The sequence below is a fragment of the Nyctereutes procyonoides genome, unplaced genomic scaffold (genome assembly GCF_905146905.1).
Source record: "Nyctereutes procyonoides isolate TBG_1078 unplaced genomic scaffold, NYPRO_anot_genome, whole genome shotgun sequence".
Taxonomy (NCBI): Eukaryota; Metazoa; Chordata; class Mammalia; order Carnivora; family Canidae; genus Nyctereutes; species Nyctereutes procyonoides.
This window is the reverse complement of record NW_026575131.1, coordinates 14866399-14888203: the sequence shown is the minus strand read 5'-3', so window position 1 is coordinate 14888203 and position 21805 is coordinate 14866399. Positions and strand designations below refer to the sequence as shown.

Below are 21805 nucleotides of genomic sequence, written 5' to 3'. Positions count from 1 at the left end.
CACAATGCTTTTTGCAGTTGATGGAAGGGATGCCAACAAGTAAAATGAAAAGCCCCTGCAATCTACCCGGCAGCGCCTACACTCCCTGGAGCCAACAAAAGAGCTCAGCACCAGAGCTGAAGAGTCTATAGGGCACTACATTAGTGATAAAGCTGATTATAAATAATAATGACCTTAGTGGGTGATGAGAAATGTAGTAAACTTTTTCTGAGCCAGGCAAGATGATGTAGGGGATACCATATAAATGCATAAAGTTTGTAAGAAAAGCAGATGCTGAGAGATTTTATTTCTCTTCCTAATAATTTAAAATGGACAATGAATCTAATAGGTACTCCATAAATTGTTGTTGAGTAAGTAAACAAAAGTTTTAAAATCTGAATTCCTAACTAAAGTCCATAAATTGAAGCATATTTACATTTAATCCCAACTCTCTATTTAAACTCTACCTATTTCAAGAGTAAGATCAGATTCCTGACATGGAAACAGAGAGAATGATATCCATCTGTTTAGGAACAGAGAGATAGTAAAAAACAAAACAAAACAAAATAAAAAAAAAAACCCACCATATATATGGAGTTATATGGAGCTCAACTAGCTAAAGAGTTGCCTTCTTTGGCTCCCATGTCAGGGTCTGCTGGGAGAGGGTAACATATACTGGGCTGAGATTCATTTTTATCTGTTCTATTTGGTTTTGTGAGAAGCAGAACAGGGAGGTAAAGCCATATTGGGTACTTGTTAGGATTTATTTGGTTTTTGTACCTACTGATCATGCCACTGATTATTTGTTCTAAGGCCCTGCTTATTTGCACTGACAGACTTGGAATTTTAGTACTGTCTTGGTTTTTCAACTAACTTATTGTACGGTGCACCCCAGTGGCTCAGCAGTTTAGCACCACCTTCAGCCAAAGGCCTGATCCTGGAGGCAAGGGATCGAGTCCCACGTCGGGCTCCCTGCATGGAGCCTGCTTCTCCTTCAGCCTGTGTCTCTGCTTCTCTCTCTCTGTGTGTCTCTCATGAATAAATAAATAAAATCTTAAAAAAAAAACTTATTGTACTGAATGTGGTAACTTTTGTGAAAGCATATTAAAAAGTCTGAAGTTACTTCCAAGGCAAAACGGTGTTTAGCATTGCTACTGCAGCTATCCTTAGAATAATCTCATTTAAACCTGGTCAGTTTTTAATCTCAGCCCTGAATTCTTCGAAATTCTAACTGTGAGGATCCCACATGCTTCCCTTTGGTCAGGGTTTCTCAAATGTGCCATTATTCACTTACTGGGCCAGATAATTTTTTTTTTTCAGAGTCGGCTACATACCATAGGATGGTTGGCAGCATCCCTGGCCTCTACTCACTAGATGCCAGTAGCACCCACCTACACCCTCAGTTGTGACAGTTAAAAACTAGTCTTTCAAAGCTTTCTATCTTTGTTACAAGGAAAATCAGAATCTTCTGAGTAAAAGGATTTTTTCTCTTTAGATGATAAGAAAATTTGTATGTGTTCTCTAGCCATTATAATAAGGATAAATACTCCAGAGAGTAAATGAGATATACCACTTACAGAACAATTTTTCTATAATGTGTCCCTCCTCTTCTTGCTGTCTCCCTCTCTCTACACTCACACACATGTATGTACATGCATACCTTAAATTAATAGGCGTTTTTTGCTAATGGTTACTCCACATGCTCCAACTGGCAGCAGATAAATATTGAGGCATTTTGCTTTTTTTTTTTTTTATCTAGCTCATAGGACAATTTTATGTCATTGTGACATAATATTTTAAAATGGCTATTTTTTCCTATAGACTGTTTTGTGACCCTGGTCTCTGTGAGTCATTTTTACAGGTATCTGATTACTTCTTGGAAAAGAGATAAGGCCACAGACTTCTCATGTGGATCCATACTTTTGTCTTGCTTCTCGATTATTTTATTACTGGCTCCATTGCTTTTGATTGGAAAAGAAAGTCCAGTCAAGCTGCTTAGATTGTCATTCCAGTGGGTGCCCTGGGCAGTGATTTCTGAACCATTCATTCCTTTGAAATTTTGTTCTCAGCTGGAGAAATGTCACAGTTGTCTTAGCTTTTGACTCTGACTTTTAGTGAGTGAGGCAAGGAATAGGAAATAGGAATACTTTCTAGAAGAAACAATGAGCAGCTGTATGCATATCAGATAACTTACTGCTGAAGATTCCAAAACATTAAAAGATATTGATTAAGTTTCAACCTGTTGGGAAATTATTGCCATAACTTTCATTTTGCCCCTAGATTTGCTGAGGCTCAGAGCTGTATTTAACTTGCTGAATCTTGTGTTATGGCCAGAAAGAGACCTCAGGAGCCCCATTCCCCAGGTTCTTATTAGCCTTGACAAGAGTGTTGTTAAAATTGCAGACTCTTCAAAGTCCCAAAGAGATGCAGTTTCTTGCAATTTCTATGCAAAGTCTAAAATAATCTCTGTATATATTTTGGCTTCTGAAATACATTCTGAGGTAATATATCAGGCTATGCTGTCTTTGTGAAGATAATTTCTTTTGTTTGTAGTTGCTAATCATTTTTTCTTTTTCTCTTCCTCTTTGCTATATTTATTTTGACATTAATGTTGACTTTGACCTTAAAGGAAAGAAATATCAGACATTTCCCAGATTTAGGCTTTTATTATAAACCACTTCATATTTTAAATGCTATGTCTCAGGGGAGAAATGTATGAAGAATTGATGGAAGTTAGAAATTTTTAGTTAGTAATTATCACCTACCATTAGAAACAAGTGCAAATCACATGATGTCAAAGTGAATCTATCACATATCATAATCAAAGATGAATCAAAGTAATTACCAGCCAAACAGGAATTGAATAGAACTTAAAACCAATTAAACTATTTATTTTGACTGTACCACTGAATAAACACTTTAGTGTTTTAATTTGCTCCTTTTTTCATTTACTGCAGCAATATGTTTGCTAATATGACTGAGATGCACAATTGCTATTTAATTAACCTATTTTTGTCAGCACCTCACATGAGCCGCGTGAAGTAGATGTGCTAAAGTCTCAATAATAATGAGCCAGATAAAAATAACAAACATGAAATTTATGCCATTTTACAATTTATGACAAATTGTAACAATACTTTAAAGAAATAAGGAAATAGGTTATCTGAGAGAAACTTGATTGAAAATACTTCTAAAAGCATGTTGAACCAACAAAAAATTACTCAAAGTTAAGTAAAATTTTTTAAAAGTGCAATAATACTGTTTCATCATCCTCCACTTTGTTTTATTGCTATTAACTTTTGATAGTAAATTTGCTTGAGGCCTTGTATCTGGTTTGGAATAACTGAGTTTGTAATGGACGTGAAAAGGTCTGGCAGGATGCATTTTACACGAGAGCCTCTGTCCTTGGAGTGAGTTACTTTTCTGGATATTGAGTAAAAGATCATAAAAATGTCGATTTTCCCTTTATTCCCTAAGGCCGTACCAAAACCCTAAGACAATTTGTGTGATTTTGACCTTGTTGATACACATTTTTCCACATAAGAAAGGTAACTGATAATGTGAGGAGAAGCCCTGACTTTACTTTTCAATAGTAGGAGCATAAGAAAGAATAATTTCATTAAATATAAAAAGACTCTCTCCCCATGAACTGTAGTATTCTGGCAGTTGACTCATGAAGACCAGTATCTACCTGGACTTTTGGCTTTTCATCCAGTTTTACAGTTAGTAGATATAATTACTGAGGAATTAGATAAAATTATTTTCTGCTCAGCCTTTTTTTCTCTTACACATTTATAATTTACTCACACTTCATAATGGCTTCAGTTCTCTAAAATAGCTGCTTATTAGCCAATTTATCCTGGTACCCACAAAGGTATCAGAGACTCCTACATTTGGGACAGTTTTGTTTTGTTTTGTTTTGTTGAAGTATATCTTTATTTTATTCCCATTTTTCTGGTTGCTGTTAGAAGTGTAAGCTAGGGTTGCCTGGGTGAGCATCTGCCTTTGGCTTAGGGTATGATCCCAGGTTTCCAGCTTTGAGTCCTACATCGGGCTCCCTGTGGGGAGCCTGCTTCTCCCTCTGCCTATGTCCCTGCCTCTTTCTCTGTGTCTCTCGTGAATAAATAGATCAGATCTTTTTTTTTTTTTAAGTGTAAGCTAAAGGAGGTCTACTTTTTAATTCTTAGAACAATTAGAATGTTATATCTGTGAGAACCCTCAGAGGTCTGAACTAAACCCTGTTTGATAAGAAAACGAAGTCTCAGAAAGGCAAAGTGTCTTGTAGATCACCTGATTGTATAGCAAACTGAGAATTACAACTTAGATTTCTGCCTAGATTCTCCTAGCCCTTTTATCATATAGGGTCATTAACTAACTACTAGGTGCTTTGTGGGTATAGAATTTGAAATCACCCCATGGGTGCCTTGATCACAGCCTCTTTCTCTCATGTAGAGTGCTTTACATCTCTAACTCAGATTTGCTTAACTAAGGTCAAATTTACATGTATAAAAGGTCTTCAGGGGTAGCAGGTAGCATATAGGGACAAAAGTGTAGTGGCACTGTTTTGGTAAAATGATCTGTTTAAAAATTGTTCACATTCAAATACTAAAATCTCTACTTTGCAAACCAAGCCTGTCCGCATGCTATTACCACTTTGCAACTCTTAACTGCATCACCATGAGGACAAGTAATGAAGAGCATTCATTTATGTAAGCACAATCAACATCAGAGTTCCTTTTAGAATACTTGTAGTTCCTTTTAGAATACTTTAGCAAGTACGATGCTAAACACTCTGTTTTGAATGAGCTGGACTGCCAGTACTTAAGAGGACGCATATCTTTGGGGATATTAAATGCCCCCATAGATACCACCTTTAGTCCAACTAGGGTCCCCAGGGTCTAGACCTGCAAAGAATAAACAAATGCATGTCTCAAAAAATCCATAGGGGAAATGAGACTGCAGCCTGTAGTCTTCCTGGGAGCAGCAAAAAAAAAAAAAAAAAAAAAAAAAACAAAAACAAACAAACAAACAAACAAAAAAAAACCCTAACAGACAAACCAAATCACAGGACAAATCCACCATATGCACCAAACAACCAGTGTAATTATGTTCTATAGTTGAGGAATTACATAAATTGCCCATTGGGAAGGAAACCTTAATCTCTACCCCTCCCTTGAAATCTATAAACAGCTGTGTGAGTCTCTCTATTTTTGAAAGGTTGAACACATTTGATCAGGGAACCAACTTGATTTCCTAATCAGGTTCGATGTGAGCAGAGCCAGTTAGAGATGTGTGTGATTCTCCCAGTGTGCGTCTTTGATTCATGCGCTAATTATGTCGATCCTTTGGGGAACACAGCCACGAAGCTGGGTCCTCCTTGATTAATGCTGGCTGAGAGCCATGCAGCACGCAGCGGAGAGCAGTTCAGCATATCTAGTCCCAGCTGAGAATATGGTCCCATTATCTCCCAGCTGCCTAAGCAATCCATAAGGGCCTGTTCTGCGTGGATGATCAGTGTAGAGGAAGCAGGGACTTGCTGAGAGCTGAAATCTCTGTTTGATTTGCTGTAACATGTAAAGCGAAACTGGGACATTTTACTTTACAGTCTGTAAGTATCAGGGTTTTTTCCCCCTTCTTTCTCCCTACAGCTCCATGTGAATGTGACTTTGCAAGCTGCATTTGATTTGCTGTTCCATCACTCTGTTGAATCAAGCTGGTGAGACAGAGTGTAATCTGTTTAGAGCTTGCTGTTTCTGTCAGATCTCTTTTATAATTCATTCATACAGGAAAATAAGAGATCTTTCAGAATGCTTTTATAGAAGTTAAGAATTACTGGTTTTATTTTTAATTTGGAAGCATGGGTGCATTTTCCGTTGTGCTCAGGATGGTTAGAGCATATGTTTATCTTCTTCTTTATCTCTGACCGTTGCAAGAAAAATGTAAGTAAAAGTAATACATATGTGAAGACATCATTTTACATGCACTTATGTATAAAAGAAGCATGTGTCATTATTTCCAGAATTTGTTTAAGATAGTTTATTTTGCTTCTCTCTGCTGCCACTAAGAAAGGTAGAAACAGGAAAGTTTCTCTTGTTTTTCAGTTGCATGCTGTTTAGAAACTTTGCCGGGGTGAGGGGTGGAAATGATATATTAGGAATATTTGCAAATATAAACTGTATATCTCCTCCTTCATGCTGAGGGTCAGTGTTTCAAAATAAGAGGCTATTTTTTAGCTCAGTTTTGCTTTTGAATGTGCCACTTTTTATGAAGTGATGTTAATTAAAAAGCAAAAAGAATTTAAAATCTGAGTTCATTTATCTTTCATGTGTCTCCAAGTGCAATCTGTCAAATTAATATTTGTTATCCTTGCAAGAAGAATTGATCATGAAAATGATATTAGAAATTAATATTGTTGATAATGTTTGCATAATGTCTCTCAAATGATCAATGGCATAGTGAAATTAAAGATTGTTATCACTATGGAAAGGGCTATGTGGATTTTTTGTCTGGGTTTCCCTAACCTAAATATAAATTACACTTTTCTTCCTGGATTGAACATAGAACAATTGAGCTGTTGTAAGAATAGAATTTGAATAGAAGAGGCTTGAACTGCCTGAACCAATGGCCAGAGCTGATGTGGACCAAAATGAACTTGAAATCATTCATTCCTGAAAAGGGGAATCAAAGTGCCCTCAATGAGCTTGAGACCATAGAGTCAGAGGATCCTGTAATTTCCAGAGTGGAAATACAATTTTCCTGAATAGGCAGTAAGTCTCAAAGCGGAGAAAAACCACAAGCTGTGAAGTATGAAAGTGTCTCACTGGTGGGGACAGAGTATGTTCTCATTAGATTTGGTTGATAGGAACGATACAAGAGAGAGAAGACTTAAAATAGATGGTTGTCTACCTGAGCACAGGCATTTTCAGGCCTTGAGGTTTGGAGGGAAAAGGTAACAAGCTAATAAAAAACATTTAACATCTGTCCAGATGGAGCAAAAGGAGAATGGTTGTGTTAACCTCTAGGTAGTGAGCAGTCCCAGGGCTGTCTGTGCAGAGAACTCTGTTTTTGGAAAAATACAAGTGTGTTTAAGGATGTGAATAACTGAAATCTGAAATGCAGGCAAGTGGTTTTGATGGTTACATTTCCCCTAAACAAAAGAATAGCCTCATGCCTTCAAAACGTAGCTGACTTTTTAAAGTGATTATTACTGATTGAGGAAACCTCAGCTATTTAAAAAAAAAAAAAGTTGGTGTTTTTCTAACTAGTGCAAGTATATGATCTTGCAAAGATGTTACCTTGTTTAAAATTTTAAGAAGAGAAGGTAGTCCAATTTTTTTATGTAGTAGGAATTTTTACCATTTGTAAAGAAGTATTGTTCTGAAGTAGTTAAGTTTGATTTTTATTTTCCATTAAACATTTAGAAATTTCATCTCATGATGTTAGTCATTTTTGTGGCTGGTCATCACAGTTATAAGAGGTTTTGCAAGATTTATAATGTGCTTCTGTTACTTTAGAAGTGTTTTGAGTATTTTCTAAAAATTGGAATGATCTCTCCCCAGTTGTACTTAATCTGTAAAAAAGGGGATTGGATGCTCCAGGAGTTAGTTTAGGGTCTAGCCACTTGACAGATGGGGAAGTCAGATGTGTGTTAAATATGCTTTGTAAGGGGGTGCTTTTAAAGCCCTAGCGTTTTAATTGGTCTTCAAAATAAATGTAAAATGTTGTAAAAGATAACAGAGGAAAAGGCTTATATTTTATATGTAAAGATAGTATGTCTCTATATGTGTTTGTATGCATACAAATCTAGATAGTTTCTGTACTACTCTGAATACAGTATATGCCTCAGCATCAAGAAGATGCTGAGATTGAACAAAGTGGAGGAAATTCTGACAAGGGACTCATCAGAAGAGAGTAAAGCCCCTGGCAGTGTGTGCTTTGGGCCCTTTGCAAATGTTTTATCTGTCCCCAGAGGTGCTGGGATAAGCACAAAGAGGACGTCACAACATCCTGAGCAACAGTTGTAAGCAGGTCGTCCTTGCTCACAAACTGCACTCCAGCCCTCTGTGATAGGTTGGGTTAGCAAACGTGAGGTACAGAATGAAACTCTGTAAACTGCCTCTACAATAACTTCAAAGTGAATATGGTGGAACAAAGAAAATGAATTTAATAACCCTGAACATTTTGGCGGATTTTAAATATTAGCAAGTCTTGACTACTATGCATTGTCAAAGTATCCACTCAATGAATGATCAATAATAACACTGGAAGCTTGAGTGAAACTCTTTCAAATTGCTGTGCAAGCTCTAACAAGCCACTTTACCTCTCTCTGCCTCAGTATTCCTCCTGTAAAATGAGGAATGATTTCCAAGATACTGTCTCGGAAGTCTGTGATTTCATGACACATCATTCTAACCTCTCATTCACTCCTGGAAAGCCCTTCAGACTACCGAGGGACTGAGTGAAATGTGATTTAATTGTCATGTAAAGCAAAATGTTACTAGAATTCTTTATTTTCTTCCCTTCTCTCTCTCTCTCTCTCTCTCTCTCTCTCTCTCTCTCTCTCTCTCTCCTCTCTTCTAATTCTCTTCCTTTCTTCTGCTTTCTCTTTATCCCTATACTGTCCCTTTCTACCCTGTCTCCTGTCCTCTCCCCCCTTTTTATTGTGAGTTGTTCTAAAGTCAAACAGAAACAAAGTTGGGAATGTTCTTTGACCTGTTTGTTTGCCACCTTCTCTTATGAGACATCATCAAGATATAAAGTACATGATGATGTCCTGCTCTGTTGTGTATTACATTTACTTAATCCTAGACATGGGTGTGCAGAAAGGACCTGAAAGTTATGGATGTGTGTATATGTGTATATAATTGCTTATATTAATGTTTAAAGTAAGAGAATAATTTACCTTAAATTCTAAACTGTAGGTGGTTAAATGGGTTTATCCAACTGTATTAAGCTAACAATAATTAATTTAAAATAAAACAAAAAATTTCACAAATGAGTGTACACTTCAATGCAGTAGGATACTAAAGAGCTTGATTTAAAAAAAAAAAAAAAGAAGAAAAAAGTACCAAGGATTTTATTTTTCCCCAAGAAATGACTGTCTTATTTAATTGTATGGAAAAGAAAAGCCATTGGTGATTTCAATAAGAAATAGATTTGAGGGTTCCCTGGGTGGCGCAGCGGTTTGGTGCCTGCCTTTGGCCTGGGGCGCGATCCTGGAGACCCGGGGTCGAATCCCACATCAGGCTCCCTGCATGGAGCCTGCTTCTCCCTCTGCCTGTGTCTCTGCCTCTCTCTCTCTCTCTGTATGACTATCATGAATAAATAAATAAAATCTTTAAAAAAAAAAAGAAATAGATTTGACCCTTGAACAACCCAGGTGTTAGGGGCTCTGATTCCCTACACAGTCAAAAATCTATGTATAACTTTTGACACCCCAAAAACTTTACTAATAGCCTAATATTGATCAGAAGCCTTACAGATAACATAAACAGCTGATTAACATGTATTTTGTAAGGTATATGTCCCTGCACACTTGAAAATTACATAAACTTTTGACTCCCCAGAAACTTAACTCCTAATAGCCTACTGTTAACCAGAAGCCTTACTGATAACATAAACAGTTGATTAACACATTTTTTATGTTATATGATTATAAATTGTATTCTTACAATAAAGTTAGCTAGAGATTCTTAAAAGAAAATCACAAGGAAGAGAAAATACATTTATAGGATGATACTCTATAAAACAAAAATAAAAACACTTCTAAGGGTACTCACGCAGTTCAAACCCATGTTGTTCAAGGATCAACTGTATATACCTGACACCATAAACAAGTGATCAGCTTTGTGTAATTTAAAGCACATTAAAAAATTCATGGAAAATTTTCTTTATGGCACTTTTTCTGTGATCTTGGACTATTTATTGCTATGAAGACTGTTAAAAGTTACAAAATTTTTTTGTGAATTTACTAAATTTGCTACTGATGGTGCTTGGGCTTCTTGATGTGCTCAGACCAAATTGTGAGTAAATTTCCTCTGTATGTCTTTACTGTGAGTACTAGAAGAAACTGAATTTATTTCAGAATTGATATTTGTAGTACAAGGATGGCAGTGTTTTTTGCTTCTTTCACTATTAAATGAAATAAATATACATTGCCTGGATAGCTGGAATGGCACAAAATAATTACCAAATAATAATCTTCTTAACAGTGAACAATATTTATATATATTTTTAACAACTAATGTACTTGAAGATGGATGGTAAATGCCCTTTTGATGACAGTAATAGCTTGGATTGGCTCCACTTCCTATTCCAGAATAGAGTAGTGTTATGACTCTTTTAAATGGAAGTTGGAATATTAAATTTTCCCTCAAATTTTACCACTAGGAAATCCCTGTATATGTGGCTTACTATTCTTGAGTTTGAATTTTAGTGTTATTTCTTATTGACTTGTAGACTATATTTGATGTGATCCATGCAAAGCATAAAGTTAATTTTCCAAATCTCTAATATTGGGTAGATATCCTTGCTTTTCAGGCAGCAGGCCCTGTTGTGAGTAAAATCAGTAATGTGAAACAATTCCTCTATTTTGTAGTCGTGCATCCTTCTATGACCAAAATGATTTGTACTTACGGACTTTTTCTATGCAAAAAATAGAATGGTGACAGATATGTTTGATAATTTGTGCTTTCAAACCCTTGATTATAAAGTTACTAGGCAGCTCCAGGGGCACTGCTTTTGGTTTTAAACCAATGCTTCTGAAAACTTGAGATGTTCAATTCAATATCACATAGTTAATAGCTCCAGTGGTTTATCAGACTGTTTTATTGTGTAGTTAAAAAGGTAGAGTTGTAAATCAGATTTAGGCATGGCTCTGGATTCTGTACATGGTTTCACATGTCTTCACCTATTTTCCAAAGTAGAAATGAGAGTCCTTCTGCATATTAGCATGAAATCTCTCTGTTGTTTCAAGGAAGGAACAGGATGATTTAATACTGAGAGGAGCTATTCAGAAATAACTGCAAAAGAATAAAGTATTTCTATGGTTAGATATAAAATGCAGGACTACAGATTCTAAGGATATGACAATTTAGAGAAGCTGCCTGTGCCAGGCATTTGGCAAAGGGGACTAAAGGAGACAGATTTAAGTCTCTCCAGAAGGAAACCCTATATCAAGGGGTAGATATGTGAGTATCCTGGAAAAAAATGTAAATAAGGAAATAGAGGAAGGAGTAGATTGCAGTTGAAAGAGATGTGGCTTTCCTACACAGGAAAATGGTTTGAAGGAGAAAGATCTTGAGTTTAAGGACACTGGAACTAATTTCAAAATAGTAGGCATAGGTATTGTTAAGTTACTGTGCAGATTTTTAAGAAATTTACATCAATAAAGAGATATACAGAAAAAGGAATACTCTTGGCTCTTTAATATGATGCCCTAACAAACTTTAAAAATGTAATTAGCTTAAATGAAGTGTTATTATGATACCAGAGGTAGACTGTCCTATTTTAATGAGGATTTTTGCAGTAGTGTACATAGATATTCTGTTTAGGTAGATGATGATACATAAGCATATATGCAAATTGTGTAGCTGTTTTTATAGTTGCTAGTGAATTAAAATTGCCTTGATCCTTCTCACAATATCTGTGTTTATGATCTTCCTCTCCCAAGACATACCACATACCATTTACCTGTGTTATCTTAGATTGTCTTGGGACATGGGTAGATGCCTAAGTCTCAGGAAGTCAATTTTATTAGATCCCTTTGACTATCCAAGGAATAAATGTAAAGTTCTTTTTGTAGGGTGTAATACTCCATAATACTGAATGACTTCTTGAAATCATTTCACTTCGCTTTTCTTCCACTAAGCATTATGTTGAAATTAATATATTTAGGTCTCTGAAACATTCAGATAAATACCCTTGTCTACTAGACATGACCCTCTAAATGAGGCATGTCACTAATTACACACAGCTATGTGCAAGAACTTTACTCCCAAGCTGCTTAGAATTCAATGCATTTGAGCGTCTTTCATATTGGTAGAGTTGCTCACACACAGGCATCATGCTTGACACCAGAGAGGGAAACAACCACCATCTCCCAGAAGAGAACAAATTATGTGTTCAAACATGGTCTCTGGCATCTTTATGATGTGTGTGCTAAGTGTGAATCTGGTAATTTAAGGTGTGTGACTCTTCCAGCCAGCTGTCTGGCTGTGTGCTCAGAAAGAAGAATAGCAGCATATTTAGACTGACACAATCCTTCCCTGGAGTTTCCCCACCACCACCACCACCACCCCCGCCCCATTTCTCCCTGCAGGAATCCACAAGGGTATTCAGCTGATTGCTGTTGTTAACCTCTCTTGTAGTATTATATTTCTTGTTGAAACTACCTTTTGTGGCATGTGAGTACATTTAAGAGATGTGAAACTTTAAAAATGACTTACTTTTAAACCTTCTTACCTAGATTATTAGGAGAAAAACAGTTTCTCAGGTATGTGTGTGTGTGTGTTTGTGTATACATGTAAGCTAAAATCTTTGTGACTATTTTCATCAGGAGCCACAGATGAATGATAACATTGGTTTTAGTATATTTTTTTCCAGATCATTTTCATATCATGTGAATAATATTCAAGATGTTTATATAAAGTGATAGAGTAAAATATTTCACCTGAGAAACATTTTTGAGTTTGTATATGGCAGTTTTCAATCTCAAAGTAATCTGGAAGGTAGAGATAGGAAGGTGTTTGAAAGTTTGGCAAAGGCTCTGATAATTTCTCTAAAGTAACTGTTTTAATAAACTTTCGACTTCACATGGGAGTTTTTCCCAAATTGTGAACCAAATACGTCTGGTGAAATATGTGATAATTTTAGGTAATATCTAGGTAGATATTTTTATGAACATGTTAATGGAAAAATATGTAACTGGTAAATAAAATACATTATTTTACAGATACAATTGCTTAGGACAAGGCTAAGATATTAAAAAAAATTTTTGGATAAACAGTTTTAGAACTCCTTCTCAAATATAGCAGACCTTGTCTCATGCAAGTGACACTACCATAGGTTATTTCCTGTGTGTTCAAGTGTGGCCAGCCTAGCAAACAAGGAGATAGGGACATGAAATCACAGAATTTCCAGTCTGGAAGTTATTTACAGATTGTCTCGTCTGACTCCCTTCTAATGGGCTTGGACGCTTACCCAAGATAAAATGGCTGTCTAGTAGTATGACTAGGAATGGAGCCTAGTGTTTCCAGAGCCCCATATGGTGCTCTTTCCCTGACAAAAAACTCACTCTTGAGTTTCTCTTCAGATTTTATGCACATTTCATGATGTAGGAACTCTGAAAGCCAGAGAATCCAAAAGTAAAGGCCTGTAGAAGCCAGGCATGAATGAATGAATGAAGCAGACCAGATGTCAGAAAATAAGGAAAGCACAGGGTGATGTCAGAATAGCACATAAGTGTTCCTCTTGCATGCTATCATTATATAGGATAGTCAGCCCAGTGTTGCCACATGTCACAAATTTTAAATATTACTATCTGTCTTTAAATATTTGAAGCCAAAACAAATATATCAGATCCATACCTGTTCAGTTTATGTACTCTATTATAAGCTATTTGAAAGAATACTCACTGGTAGGGGAGAAAACAATGGGCTTTTACAGCATGACGTGGCATGTAGTGTACCTAAAAGATGGAAAGGGCATTAGTAATGTATCCTGTGTACTTTTAGGGATGAATTTAAGGGGAGAGCAGAGCAAAGCATATTAGAATTCCTATAAAGCTTGTTTTAAACTCTACCATGTCATATGAATTGTCACTTTGTAGGAGTTGAATTTAAGAACTCATATTTTACTGATAAAAAGATGAAGTAAATATCACAAAATTCAATCAATAAATATATTCTGCTATACCTGAGTAATTTAATTTAATATACTATAATTATAGTTATTGGTTTTACTAACATGTAGTATTTTTATTTGATTTTTATTTGGCACTAAAGTTGCCAAACATAATTTACACTGCTTTAAAAGGAATAAGTTGATTATTTTTTTCTCTTTTCTTTTTTTAGTCTAACTTTCTATAGACTCTCACCGAGCATATATCTAACCAGGCAAGTAGAGGAAATCTGCAGACATTTGCATCACATTTAAGGGACAAAATGATGGTCTCATTTCTGATTGTTTTGACTTCAAGACACAGCCCATATGCTATTTAGTTTTGCATAAGATATTTCAGAAGTTCTATCTGGTAAAAGAAAACAAGAAACACATGCTTTGATGTTTAGGCATAGGCATTTTCCTTGTGGACCTGTGCAGCTGACAGAATTAGCAGGACTGCTGGCCTACATCCATTCATTCATTTAAAAATTATTAATTAAATGTCAGCTATTTACCTCACCCTCTTCTAGGCTGTAAGGATACAGCACTGAACAAAAGAGCTAAAAAATTATTGCCTTATCAACTAAATGCATTCTTTTTTAAAAAAAATAAGATTTTACTTATTCATTTGAAAGAAAGAATGTGTGAGAGAGCATGCATAAGAGGGAGAAGGAGAAGCAGGTTCCCCTGCTGAGCAGGGAGCCTGATGCAGGGCTCAATCCCAGGACCATGGGGTCATGATATGAGCCAAAGGCAGATGCAGGGCTCAATTGCCCAAATTAAATGCATCCTGAATGGGCATGTATCTGTGAAGAAAAGGGAGGGACATGTTCTGTAGGTCACCCCGGGGAGCTATGGCTGCTTTTCTGTCTCTCAATATCCACTGCTTCCTTTAGCCCCTTTGGCTCTTGTCTCCAGCTAAAAGTCCTATGCTCTTTAAGGACTTTTCTTTAAGTTCATCATATACAGGCCATGTGATATGGATGAACAAAACAATTTTCCAGATATTTTTGTGGACCTAGAATTTGGTTGGCCTAAAATAGCTGAGGAATTGGGGCATACTTTTTGTTTGTTTGTTCATTTATGACTAGGTTTTTGTGACTAAGCCACCAAGTTACCAAGGCAGCCCTCTCCCTCTTTTCGCCTCTAACAGAAAAGCTAGACCTTTACCTACCCTACAGGTCCCTCACAGGTGCTTTCCTTTCCACCTGCTTTAAAAGATTGAATTGAGCAAGCCGACTAATTTGAAACCTATTCATAACCCTGTTTATACCCTCGAAATGGGGTAGCCATCACTCCCTAGGATGTGTTCTTAAGTAGAGTTGAATTAATATGTGAGGAAACATTTTGAGCTTTTTGGAACAAGTTGTTTTATAACTGCAAAGTGCTGTTACTATTAAAGATAATAATTTGTAAGTAAATATTATAGCAACTAAGTGCAAAGGGGTTCTTAGTACACTCTTTCATTTCAATGTGTAAAAACAAAATTGGTACTAAAATATATAGTGTCTGACTGCCTTGTAATTTCTTTCCCAAAGGCTATTGACTTTTCTTTTTTCTAACTTCCTTTTGGGTAATATAGGAGCTTACCTAAGTTTTGAAGTAGCCAGTTAGAGGCATTTACTGAGTAGATGACAGTTTTATGGTTTTTTTTTTTTTTCCCTTGATTTCTGAGGTCTGAAAACTCTGGAGCAATTAATTGTGGGGATGTCTGATGTCATTTTTTTCAGAGGCATAAAAGTGGTAGTGCCTGTTACAAGAGAGTTGGTTCTGAGCATCAGTAAAGTGGTCATGACCCCCTCCCAGGAAACAAGAAGAGGGATGATTGTTAATGTTCAGAGCCTTCAGGCTCAATGGCTTTCCAACTCACTCCCTCATTTAAACAGAGCAGTCAAAGGTTTATTTCAGTGTGAATGGGCAGGCTTATCATCTGTTGACATAACTGGATTTGGTAAGCATATGGTTTCCTAAGCAGCTGTTATATATACCGGTCAGTTCAAAGTGTATCACCTTACCCACCATCACAATACAGGCTCTTTGCCTTTTATAGTTTAGAAGACTGACCTTCCTTAGTTTTTGAAATTTTTACAAATTTAATTTTTTCTAGTTTTTAAAAAAGTTCCAGTGTAGTTAACATACAGTGTGAAATTAGTTTCAGCTGTACAATATAGTGATTCAGTAATTCTATACATTACTCAGTGCTCATCATGGTAAGTGTACTACTAAACCCCTTCACCTATTTCACCCATCCACCCCCAACTCTTCTGATCATCATGTTTGTAGAAACACTGCCTTCTTATGCAGAGTTACAGCATGACTTAGCATTAAATTGATATACTATTTTAAGGTTAAAGATCTATACTCAGTTTTAACAAGGTTGTTGCATTTTCCACAGAGACTCTAACAGATGATGTAGTCTTAAATATCAACTGATTTAAAATATCTCTTAACCTGACATCAATATTAAGGCTTTAGCAAAGCTCTCACATGAGAGATCTGATGTGTTGAACTTTTAATTAATTTAGCATACAGTATGTATTGTGTTATATTACATTTCTTTTCTCATGTTAATATTACTTGATAGCTATTAGTAATAAGTATGTCATTTCATTGGTCCAAGGGAAAATGGTCAACAGTACTTCTCAAACATTAATGTTTGAAAATACAGATTCTGATTTAGTGGAACTGCAATGAGCCTTGAGATTCTGAATTTATAATCAGGTCTAAGATGATATTCAGGATGAGGGTCTGCATCATACTGGAGAAATAAAGAGTAAAGACCAGTTTGAATGCCCTCTTCAGTACACGCTGAGTTTTATAACTAAGGAATTCTTTCTTGGGCATCTTTTTTTCAACTTTTTCTCACTGTGTTGTTATTTGAAATCTGAAAAATATTCTAGATCAACAATTCTATCAGTCTGTCAGGTTGAAAGTTGGTGTCTCATTTTATAAGTCACTGCTTTGTGCCCTCAGTCTTTTGTCTTCTGTCCTAAATTGATTTGGTAGCTCTTTACCTGACAACCACATGTTATGGTTATTTAAAGACATGTAAAGTTAAAAAAAATTAATGCTGTAACTAGGAGACATGCTTTGTCCAGAATCATAGAATTGAGATGTATACTAGAGATAGAACAGATGAGCTCCATATGAAATATTCTGAAGTAGTGTGAATGATACTACTGTTTGTTTGTTTCTCTTTTATCCTTCAGTTTATGAAAGTGAAATAATATATGCATGCTCTAGTTTCCTATACAGTGTTTATTTCCCCTTGGTAACATTGCATATTTTGTTGCTGCTAGTCATGACAACTGTTGGGGACGTGAAAGTCCTTTCTTTTTTAAACTTTTCTCCATTCGTGACATGATGACAGCTGTCATGGGAATGGGGAAAGATAGAGCAATTTTTCAGAGTCCGTCAAATGAAAGTACATTTATTGCTGTAACTTAATGAAAGTTGCTTCACTATGACATGTGTCAGAGTCTTTGTGATGCAAGTGTGGAAGGATCTTTTCTGAAAGATTTATGCCTCAAGTCTGGATTTGAGCTGAAAGGACATGACCTTGGCTTTGAACTTACAGAAGGCTACCCCTGTAATAAAACTGAGAGTCAGTATGAAGAATCAGGAAGGTAACAAACAACAGCACAGAGATTCTTTCCAAAAGGTGCATTTATCATGAACACTGTATGTCTCCTTAGTTTTACTTTACCCAGAACCCTCAGAAAATAGGTGGATGTTTAGATTGTCATCTGGTTACGTAGAAATCAGGATGAATGCCTACCTTATTTAATTTTCATCAAAACAGTCTTTATTTTATAAATACATATATTTTTTTCATTTTGAAAAGATTTCTGTAGCAAAACCCACTGTAAATTTGTGGCATTGCTGAAAAGATTTTGAAAATTAAGAAAAGAAAAATTTGCAAGTGAATATTAAAGGGCTTTACAGAGTTACTCATCATTCATAGTCAATATAGTTAACACACTTAAGAACTACTTAAGTATTTTAAGGGTATTCAGAGTTGTGCAACCATTACTACAATCAATTTTAGAATATAGTCATCATCTCCAAAAGAAACCCGCTACCTATTAGCAGTCCCTTCTATTTTCTCCTAAACCCTCCCTTAACCCTAAAAAAGCACTCATCTATTTTTTGTCTCTATGGATTTACTTCTTTTGGATGTTTCATATTAATGGAATCACTATATATATTATATCATATTTGAACTGACTTTTTTCACCTGTCATGTTTTCAAGTTTTATACATGTTGCAACATATAACAATACTTCATTATTTTTTATTGCCAAATAATATTCCATTTTATTATTCCATTTTATGGATATATCACATTTATTTATCCATTCCTCTGATAATGGACATTTGAGTTGTTTTAACATTTTTTGGCTGTTATAAATAATGCCCATATGAGCATTCATGTACAGTTTTTATATTATTTAAGAATGGCATTAACTGAACATTTTTAACCAATATATGTGTGTTTTTTACCAATGCCAAAAAAGAGATTTTTAAAGAAGATAATCTTTGAGAAGCTATAAAAGAAAATACTTCCCAGTGAATAATTTTACCCATCTCAATGATGTATTTTTAAAAATTTTTTAGTCTCTATAAAATAAATATTTTCTAAAGTTTAGTCCCACCTTCCAAACTACGTAGTGCCATACCATACAAGGAGAAAAGATTTGAATACAAGACAGGAAGGTAAATTTCCTGTAAAAAGTAAAAACAAGGAACGTATCCCTTCTACTTACAAAGCACAAGATACATAAAATATGAATAAATAATATTTACAAAGGAATGCCTGGCTGGCTCAGTTGGTGGAGCATGTAACTCTTCATTTCAAGGTTCTGAGTTCAACCCCCATGTTGGGTGTAGACATTACTGAAGGAAATAAAATCTTTAAAAAAAGTAGCTACAAAATATTTTAGTAAGAACTCAGGGAAAAAAATCTAATTGAATCTCATCAACATTTGGAGGCTTAAAATATTTGTATTATAGGATAGGCAACTGTGGATGAGCTTTGTCAACCATTCTATAAAATCTGAAGATGTAAAAAAGTATCAAGTTTATATTTTCTCATCCCTGAAAGTGCCAATTGAAGTCAGAAAACATAGGGCATGCCCATATTGGATAGATCTGTACTGTGTATCACTGAATATAAGAACTCAGATCAGAACACCTATTAGAGAGGAGGCTGAATCAATGCACTGGGGATAGTGATGTTATTTATGCATTGTACACCTTGGAAAGCTGTTTGAATTGCATTTGATTACCACTCCTGTGTATTTGCTGTTTTGCACGTATTCTATGGGGACTGCTTTTTTCTTCTTCCAGTTGAAAATAGGTGAGAGGAAGGATATAAACATGTTATGCTCTGAAAAGAAAAAAATAAAGATAAGATACTTCCACAAAAATTATCATCCTTGACCTGAATGTTGAAAAATAGTGGGAAAAAAGTAGTTGACTGAAAAATTAACATTTTAAAATTATATATAAATACTACATATGTATATATCTTATATGTTGTATATATTTTATATTATATATAAAATATGTACTGTATATATATATAAGACATGGATGTAAGTTTTTAAAATGCTCCAGAAATCAAACAAGCACATATTTTACTTAAAATATAAATTATTGTCATGTCTTCACTATTTTTAAGTTTTTATTTTTTTAATGATCTCTACACCCAATGTGGGGCTTGAACTCACAATTCCAAGATCAAGAGTTCATGCTCTTTTGACTGAGCCAGCTAGGCACTCCTTCCTTGTCTTTACTGTAAATTATATGTTATTTTAAAGTTGTTGAACACCAAGTAGAAAGATATATTAGTTTACATTTTGCAGAATCTTGTCACTAATATTTTGCTGTTTTGTTTGCTTTTCATTTTGGAGACACCAAGGTCTTCCTTTTAATAAATATTCTTACTAACAAATATGTGATCTGTAACACAATTGATGTTGACTGCCAGTTTTCTGAAAGAATTGAAAATGTATAGTCAGAGCTGTATATGGCAGATAAACTGAGTAATGAAGGAAATACTTGAGTAATATTATTTGATTCTATTTTTTGTGGTGATGGATTGTATATACAGAATGTCAGTTGGGATTAGAAATTAAAAATCTTGTATATTTGGGGCACCTGGGTGACTCAGTGACTGAGTGTTTGCCTTTGGCTCAGGTTGTGATTGCCTGGTCCTGGGATAGAGTCCTGCATCTCCCTCTGCCTTTGTCTCTGCCTCTCTGTGTCTCTCATGAATAAATAAATAAAATCTAAAAAAAAATATGCATATTTTAGTGAGCTTTTCACTTATACTCTCACCCATATGTTTAACAAATTTTACCCATGTCTAGAACTATGGGTATTTTTCTCCAGCTACCCACCTCTCATACCCATCTCCTCTCCCCACACTCCTTTCTTTCAGCCTTCTCAGATCTGTCTCAAAATTTATTCTGAGAGACACTGAGAATACTCTATGCCAATAGTTCTTACAATGTCTAACGTTAGGAGAATTAAAAGAAGCTGGTATTTCTGCAGAATGTCAGATAGTTTCTCCTAGGTCTTATGGCAAGTATAAAGGGCAAATCCTTTAAATGGCTAAAATTTTCATACTTGGAATAGGATATCAAACTAGGAGTCATTCCTAGCAACTGTATTTTTTAAAAATCACAGTTCTCAAAGTAGAAATTGACAAATACAGGAAATGTAATTTTATAAAGTCAACTAATTTGAAAATTTCTCGTGTTTTACATAGGTAACTAGGAGGAAAGGAATCTAAGCATAGATATGTATCGTTTTCTAATAAACTTGATTTACAAGAACATAAGTGGAGATCAGAGTTATTATTCATCGCAAAACAAAACTTGTTCACCTTTTTAAAAGAGTAACTGCAGCAGTCTGCATATTCTTTTTTTAAAAAAGATTTTATTTATTCATAGAGACAGAGAGAGAGGCAGAGAATAGGTAGAGGGAGAAGCAGGCTCCATACAGGAAGCCTGACGTGGGACTCGATCCCAGGTCTCCAGGATCACACCCCAGGTTGCAGGCGGCGCTAAACCGCTGTGCCACCGGGGCTGCCCTTGCATATTCTTTTTTACATTCATCAGGTGCTTTATTTTGATAGAAAAAAATATGTATCCTCCTGAACTTTATTTTCTTTACTATCCCCATAAATATGGATATGTGCATAGTAGGTGGGAGAGGTCTGTGGGAAAGGAGGTCATATTGTTCTGTAAAAAAAAAAAAATGTGATATTCATAGTCTTAAAAATGTTCTGAAGGTGATAACAGGACAAAAGACTACAAACCTTTTCATAGGTTTGTACAGTGATTGTACAAAACTCCAGGTTTTGAGACTTGTTCCCACTGTCACTGTTGACTTTCTTTGTTGACCTTGGCCATGTGACTTTAACTGTTTTTGGACTTTGGTTTCTTTCTCAGAAAATGAAGAATTTAGAACTGCTTCATCTTAAGATTTGTTCCAGTCTGACATTCTTTTAGAATGAGTCTACTTCTAGCTGCAGTATGGGTGCACAAGGAATTGGTGATTTCTCTGAGAAACTGTTGAACAGAGACATTTTAGCCATGCATTGTTGATGTGAACTCTGATTTCCTTTTTGGTCATTACAGGTCCCTTGGCACTGTTGTATAGCTGAGAGCCCTGACCTAAGAGCCTTGGCCTTATATAAACTTTTTATTTAAATGTCCTCTAAAGTTTTAATTGGTTATACTGTCCTATCACTTTAGAAATATCTGTTAAAAGCTGCCATTTTACTCTTTAGGACTGGTACTAAATAAGAAAAAAAAAAAAAAACAAAAAAACCTTTCATTTCTTTCATTGTCTCCTTGTAGAAACATATTTAGAATTTGATAGGGGTAGGATTAGGTCATTGTGTGGACATGTATATAAAGATTTAGATATCTTA

At 35.4% G+C, this 21805-nt stretch overlaps 1 protein-coding gene across 10 annotated transcripts in view; it reads left to right on the top strand.

Annotated features, from left to right (window-relative positions):
* CNTN4 (contactin 4) overlaps positions 1-21805 on the top strand; it is a 903432-nt gene that overhangs the window by 394569 nt on the left and 487058 nt on the right. Inside the window, exon 1 of one of the 10 annotated variants that reach the window (XM_055344758.1) lies at positions 5474-5587. The exons of the other annotated variants lie outside the window; for them this stretch is intronic. The gene's annotated coding sequence lies outside the window, so the exon portion shown is untranslated. Of the gene's footprint in view, positions 1-5473; positions 5588-21805 lie in introns of those variants that run through there. 10 annotated transcript variants of the gene reach the window in all.